Genomic DNA, 8,432 nt, shown 5'->3' on the forward strand with positions numbered 1-8,432 from the left:
GGGTTTGTTTTTGTTGTTTTTGTTTGTTTCTTTGTTTTTTGGAGGGGAAACTGGGAATGGAGAAAATAAAGAAAATATCTAAAAGAAAAAAAAAAGGAAATATAGGTGAATAGGTAAACTGCTAGAAGCCCTTAAAGAGGAAACACACAAAAAAAATTCTTTAAAGATTATAAGAAATTACAGGAAAACACAACCAAACAGGTGAAGGAATTGAACAAAACCTCCCAAGATCTAAAATTGAAATAGAAACTATAAAGAAATCATAAAGGGAGACAACCCTGGAGATAGAAAACCTAGGAAAGAGATCAAGAGTCATAGATGCAAGCATCACTAAGAGAATACAGATATAGAAGAGAGAATCTCAGGGGCATAAGAAACATTGACACAACAGTCATATAAAATGCAAAATGCAAAATGTTCCAAACCCAAAATATCCAAGAAGTCTGGGACACGATGAGAAGACCAAACCTAAGGATAATAGGTATAGAAAAAAGTGAAAATTCCCAACTTAAAGGGCCAATAAATTCAACAAAATTATAGAAGAAAACTTCCCTAACCTAAAGAAAGAGATGCCCCAAAACATTCAAGAAGCCTACAGAACTCCAAATAGATTTGACCAGAAAAGAAATTCCCCCATCACATAATAGTCAAAACACCAAATGAAAAAAAAAATATTGAAAGCAGTAAGGGAAAAAGGTCAAGTAGCATATAAAGGCAGACCAATCAGAATTATACCAGACTTCTCACCAGAGACTATGAAATCTAGAAGAACCTGGGCAGTTGTCATACAGACTCTAAAAGAATACAAATGACAGCCAAGGCTATTATACCCAGCAAAACTTTCAATTAACATTGATGAAGAAACCAAGATATTCCATGACAAAACCAAATTTACACAAAATCTTTCCACAAATCCAGCCCCACAAAGGATCATAGGTGGAAAACTTTAACACAAGGAGGGAAACTACACCCTAGAAAAAGTAAGAAAGTAATCTTCTTTCAACAAATTCAAAAGAAGATAGCCATATCAACATAATTCTACCTCTAACAACAAAAATAACAGGAAGCAACAATCACTGTTCCTTAACATTTCTTAACATCAATAGACTCAATTCCCCAATAAAAAGACATAGAATAACAGACTGGATACATAAACAGCTCCCAGAATTTTGCTGAATACAGGAAATGCGCCTTAGTGACAAAGACAGACACTGTCTGGAAAAGGCTGGAAAACAATTTTGCAAGAAAATTATCCAAAAAAAAAAAAAAAAAAAAAAAAAAAAAAAAGCTAGTAGCCATTTTAATACCAAATAAAATCAACTTTCAACCAAAAGTTATCAAAAAGGATAAGGAAGAATCTAACAAGAACTCTCAGCTCTGACCATCTATGCTCCAAATGCAAGGGCACCCACATTCATAAAAGAAACTTTACTGAAGAATACTGACTATACCAGCTGCCATGCCTTCATGTTACAGCCCTACTCCCCCCATCATGATGGACTTTCATCACTCTAGAATCAGGCAAATACATTTTTGATAGGTTTATTTGCTTGTTTTTATCACAGAAATAGAAAAGTAAATAATACTGCATACTTAAAAAAAAAAAAGATTGAGTCTGAACCCAAAAGATTTGTTCTCTTGATGCAAGGTAATAAATGTGGGTCTGTTTGCATTCTTCTACATGCAGACATCCAACCAGACCAGCACCATTTGTTGAAGATTCTCTCCCTTTTCCATCGTATGGTTTTGGCTTCTTTGTCAAAAATTAAGTGTGCATGGGTACATGGGTTTATTTTTGGGTCCTCAGGTTCCATTGATCAACCTATCTGTTTCTATATCAATACCATATGACTTTTATTTATATTGCTCTGTAGTACACCTTGAGTCAGGGATAATGATAACTCTAGAAGTTCCTTTATTGTACAGGATTATTTTAGCTACCCTGAATTTTTTTTGTTTTTTCCATATGAAGCTGAGAATTGTTCTCTCAAGGTCTGTAAATAATTGTGTTAGAATTTTGATGGGAATTGTATTGAATCTGTATATGGCCATTTCCCTATATTAATCCTACCAACCCGTGAACATGGGAGATCTTTCCATCTTCTGGTATCTTTTTCAGTTTCTTTCTTCATAGACTTGAATTTCTTGTCATATAGGTCTTTTACTTGCTTAGTTAGAGTTACACCAAGATATTTTATTTATCTTTGACTATTATGAAGGATTGTGTTTCCCTGATTTCTTTCCCAACCCATTAATTGTTTGCATAAAGAAGCATACTGATTTCTTTGAGTTAATTTTGTATCCAGTCAATTTGCTGAATGTGTATATCAACTGTAGTAGTTCTCTATTTGAAATTTTGGGGCATACTAACATATCATCTGCATTTAGCAATACTTTTACTTCTTCCTTTCTGTTTTGTATTCCCTTGATCTACTTTAGTTGTCTTATTTCTCTAGCTAGAACTGCAAGTACTATATCTAAAGATATAGGGAAAGAGTGGGCAGCCTTGTGTTGTCCCTGATTTTAGTGGTATTGCTTTAAGTTTACTCATTTTTTTTTATCATTTCCTTCAATGCATTTACCTCAGACTAAAATGCAATTGGTGTAAACTAACCAATCTACTTGTCTAAATTAAGCCTCTCAGTTGCTAGAATCATTTTATTTCTCACCCTCATTTCATGAAGCTGGAAACTGTAGAGAGTGGTTCTCCATCCCTGTGGATGCACTCTTTCCAACTCAAAACACAAAAGTTGCTTTATCAGCATTTGTTCTAACAAGACCTAGAAAATGCTAATTTATGATGACCTGAGATAGCTCTAAGAATTATACACAATAAATGAATTGTGGAGACCCAGTCCTTGATTAACAGAGAACCGTGAGAAGAAAACGTTGAGTAAAATAGAGACAGAGCTTGAGTTCCTGGAGTTCAGGGATTACTGCTGAAAACAGATACCTGCCCTTCAATGTGATAGTTAAGGATTCTATTTCCTGAAAACCGAAGTAGTTTTGGGAATTGTTTAAGTGAAACTAAAAATAACTGGTTTCTGGATTGTTACTATAGAGGTAAATATATAATACTGTGTTTACATTATTGGTAGTTTATACCCCCACATTATTCACATTATTTCCTTCAAAAGTACTGCTACTGAGGAAATGTTGAGGTCCCTCTGGTGACTGGTGGTACTGTGTGGAAAGCCATTATGCTTCAAAGTAGGATCATCCTTGTTTGACTTCTATATTATCTTAGGGCAGGTGTTAATCCCACAGTAAAGAACATTATCAAACTTCTTTGGTAACATTAAGTCAGCTTTATTTTCTGTCAGGTAAGTATACCTTCCTAAAATTGGGTTTGAAAAACTAGCATCAAACAAAGGAGAAGATAAGTTTTATGCAGTCCAAAAACTGCAAGGCAATTATGTTTTCAAAGGTTGGGTTACATCCAGAGAATTTGTGGTTATGAAGGAACTTGACTGAACATTTTAAAATTATTTGTTGGCGTATAATATCTTACTAGAGTACATTCAAAGTGTTTATCAAAATCCATAGAGTGGGGTCATGTCAAATTTCAGAAACAAATTAAAGCATGGTCAACTTGAATTTTACAACAAAGAGAAATGAACTAGTTCGGGCCTTATAACAAAATGACTTCCATCCTTAAGATGGAGTCAGGCTGGTCCATCACCAGGCATTAGGTTTACCTCAGTCATTCTCCTTAGATCCTTATCTTGAACATTGTTTCTAAGTCAATAAGAACCTTTCTTATGGACAATGCCATATGTAGTTTATTAAGAATTTCAATGTAAACATCTCTTAAGCATTCTTGTGTTTAAAAGTCTGTGGTTTTTTTTAAACATTTTCCAAAGTTGTGCTATAAATAAATATGACAAAGTATATATGCTGATGTTAGAGTCCAAGAAGGAATGACACAGCATTAGTTACTAAGATCAAGCTGGTTCAGTCTTACCTCACCCTAATCACTTTCCCTGCTTGCTGTAAAGCCTGTGGGGAAACTCCCATGTTAGAATATCCAATAATTTCTAAAGCACAAAAAACTGCTGTTGCTGTTAGAACAGTTTATCCATACATTGCCAAATCTAGATATTTGATATGAAGCTAAATATGTTTGATAGATTCATTGAATGCTTTAGGTAGTTAGTGGTAGTCATTTATTTTATGAACTTTATTTATTAACTTCCAGTTGTATAAATTTAAACAAATGTAACTTCTGATTTCATTCATCCACAGGAAAGAGCTGTTCTGTGCTGGGTGAATCAGCTGAGTGTCTGTGGCTTTTTTGCTGTCCTTTTTTAGCTGAAAAGCCCTTGTACTCTGGGAAGCCTCTGAAATTACTACTTGTGATTGCCACTCAGAACTTTGTGTCATGGGGTGGCTGTGGCCTGCTTTCATGCCTCTGAAGTAATTTTCTTTTGGCCAGAAATGTTCATATGCCGTGCAAACCACTACAAAAGCAGTGTTCTTTCTAATTTGGAGATGTAACAAAAAAGAGCTACTAGAGTCTTCCAAGCCATTCAAAGCACGCTTTTCGGTATTGAAAATAATTAAAATGTACGTATCAGATATGTTTGTATCTATATTCTCTCAACTAGCAAGACAATAAAATTAAAATAAATTCATAATATATATATACAAATGTATAGCACAGCCTGAGGCATTGGAAAATGTGAGTTCTATAGTGTAAATGTTTGCATACATTTAAAAAGAAAGATATTAGCATATACATGTCTATAATCCATTCCTCAAAAGCGCATACCCAGAGCATTTCATGATATTGAGGTTTCTGACATTCTTACTCCTACTTGCGAAGATATATGCACACTATCACTTGGAATAAAATATCTAGCAGTTATCATGACATATGCCAAACTGATCATGAAGTTACAGTGGAAAAAAAGAGTTAGACATGAAGCATACTTGTCTTTAACAAGATGTTTTACTAATAATGACAAAAGAATCTGCTTTTCTTTCCTGACACAGTCCCTGGCACCTGATCCCTAAATAGCCACAGTGTTCTTATGGTTGACAATGTTAGTGTGTGCATCCCTGGCACCTGATCCCTAAATAGCCACAGTGTTCTGATGGTTGATAATGTTAGTGTGTGCATATAATCAAAATTAGTGTCTATTTGTGATAAATGCTAAAATGTTTAGGCTCCATAAGAAACCTTCCACTTTGCCAAGAATGTTGTGAGCATCACAAACCCAGGTGTCTTGTTTCTTCACATCTAGTCATTGAGGGTTTTTTTTTGATGAGAGCTTCTGAGTTCTCAACATGCTTTGTGGAGCCTCTTCAGAGTTGTTTCTTTGAAAGATGAATTGTTCCTTTGCCAAAGGCAAACCAATACAGGTTTAAGATTGATTGCTGTCTTACAAATTTGGAAAGAAAATTTAAAGTTGAAATCAAATAAAGCCAACTTCAGCCTCCATTTCCGAAAAGCACTGTTATTAGAACTCTAAGCTGAATCAAACAAGAATGCATTCACTAATAATGATTTCTCTCCTAGGCAGAATCCAGATAATAGATAGATGATAGAGGTTGGTGGTATATTGGTTATTCTTGGTCGACAACTTGACTAGATCTGGAATCAACTAAAACCCTACAGATGTAGAGAACACACCTGTAAGAGATTTTCACCTAATTTTAAGTAAGAAGATCCACTTCTGATCTGGATCTTTCAGATATGAAGACACACTTTTTTCTGGATCTTTTGAACTGAGAAAAGACAAGTCTTTAATTGAGACCATTTGAGCTGCAAAACTCACGTCTAATCTGGGCCACACCTGCTGGAAGCCTATATAAAGACACAAAAGAAGGAAGTTTTTGCTCTCTGTCTGCTTGCTCTTGCCCTGCTGGTACATCCATTCCTTCTTTGGGATTAGAGCCTACTTCTTTGGGATTCCAGTGTGTACTGAAAACCAGCTGAGACATCCAGCTTCATGGACCAAGAAACTACTGGAGTCCTGGAAATTTCATTCATAGTCTGCTATTTTTGGACCAGTTAGACTACAGCCTGTAAGTCATTTTATAAAATTTATTTCTATATAGATACTAGATAGATAGATAGATAGATAGATAGATAGATAGATAGATAGATAGATAGATAGACAGATAATAGATCAGGATATGAAAATAGAAGGGAACGTTTTTGGGATGAAGCAGCAGAGTAGTAGGAGGCAGGAGTGGGACATAAAATGCTAGTGGAGGATGAGCATATCCAAATATGAAGCATATGTCAGTATGAAGGCCCTAAGTCATTTCATACAAGGAATATATGATGATAAAAGTGTTGCTAAAGGGAATGTTGCAACCTTTCCTCTTTCTCTAGGAACCACTTTGAATAGTTTTATCTATTACTTTTCTGTCACTTAGACACAAAATGTGCAATTTCATCATGAGAAGACAAAACAAAACAGAACGAAACTAACCAAACAGATGAAAAGCAAAAAACTGTAAGAGAGATGTTGCTTCCTTATATGGCAAAGATATCATCATTCTTAGTTGCTACTTTTTCTGTATGGCATTAGGAGTTCATGAATACTAAGAAATATTGGAGTTGCGTTACCTCATCATTGAACTTTCGGTGTAAGAGATAAGTCATCAAAGAAATTAAAGTAGAATACAAAAATGGGAGAATGACGTCCTCTACATAGACATCTGCCCATATTTGTCTTATAGGTTCCATTAGTGTTTTTATTCATTTTATTAACATGTATTAGTTGTGTAAGTTAATGGAGTTCAATGTTACATTTCCAAACCTAAATTGAGCAGATACTGATCAAATCCAGCCTCCCTTTTCAATAGCAGCTTCTCAGTCAATAGTCATTTTGATTTACACTTTCAGGTTAACTTCATTTTTTAGCTTCCACCTATGAAAAGATACAGTACTTGCTTCCTGTGTTTGTCCTATTTCACTTAGTATAATGTCCTGAAGTTCTACCTATTTTCTGCAGCTGACCAGATTTTTTTTCTGCTGAATAATATTTCATTGTGTAAATACACACAATACTTCCATTTATTGGTTAATAGACACCAAGACTTATTCTATAACAACGTTATTGTTACTAGCACCAACACAGGCAGGAAGGGTCCCTTCCTTATACTGTTACTCACACACTAACACACACATGTGCTTCCACTGCTTCTTCCCAAGTGTGCTTTTCCTTCTATGTTCATGTCTTGATTCTGTCTGTCTGTCTGTCTGTCTGTCTGTCTGTCTATCTATCACATATATACCATATATATACATATATATGCATATATACACATATGTATACACCCATATATATACATACATATGTGTATATATACTACATATATATATGTAGTATATATACATATATATATATATATATACATATATATATATATATATATGCTGTTATTCTAGAGAGCCCTGGCTAATACAGCTAACCAGACTATAGATAATAGATGATAGATGATATATATATATATATATGTATATATATATATATATTCTAAAAATGGTTGGCTATAAATGGGATCTACAAGAACCCAGTAGTCTCTCAGTCCTCAAATCAAAGCTGTATGTCTCAGCTGGTCTTTAGCATGCCTTTGTTGTACTACTTTTACACACACACACTCACACACAGACACACACACACACATCTAGAAGTAGAATAGATAGATCATAATGTAGATCACCTTTTTTTTCAAGAGACTCCATGTTGTTATATTTTTTTAATCTATGCTTGTCCTTTTGCTAATAATAGTCATTCTAAGATAAAATGTTATGTCATTACAATTCTGATTTATCTTTCCCTAAATGTCTTAATGAAGTATGTATGTTCCCTTTATTGGATGACCATGTGTATTTCTTATTTTAAAAAGTGTCTGTTCAGGTCTTTTGCTCATTATTAACTGGGTTGTTGTTGTTGTTGTTGTTGTCATTGTTGTTGTTGTTCTTACTTTTTTTGGTTCTTTATATTTTCTGAGTATTACCCTACCTATCAAATGAATAGTTAGCAAATATTTTCTGGCATGTGCTAGGTCACCTCTTGATTCTGCTGGTGGATTCCTTTGCTGTGCAGAAACTTTTCAGGTTGCCATAATTCTGTTCATCAAGTTTTGCTCTTGTTTTGTATACCTTTATGTTCTCTTCAGAAAATCCTTACCCTATACCAATTTAAAGCACGTTCCTTGTTTACTTCAAATAGTATTAGAGATTCAGATTTTATTTTTCAGTACTTGGTCCATTTGGGATTGACTTTTATACTATTTGAAACCTGTTACCCTTGCTAATATTTAAAATTAATATGTACAAAAATAATTTAGCTTAGTATTCAGTTAACAATCAATAAGTTAAAAAACAATTAAGAATTTGTGCATGCAGGGGAAAATTTCCTGAAGAGAACGCCAATAGCTTCTGCTCTAAGATCAAGAATTGACAAATGGGA

The sequence above is a fragment of the Mastomys coucha genome, unplaced genomic scaffold, assembly GCF_008632895.1.
Source record: "Mastomys coucha isolate ucsf_1 unplaced genomic scaffold, UCSF_Mcou_1 pScaffold14, whole genome shotgun sequence".
Taxonomy (NCBI): Eukaryota; Metazoa; Chordata; class Mammalia; order Rodentia; family Muridae; genus Mastomys; species Mastomys coucha.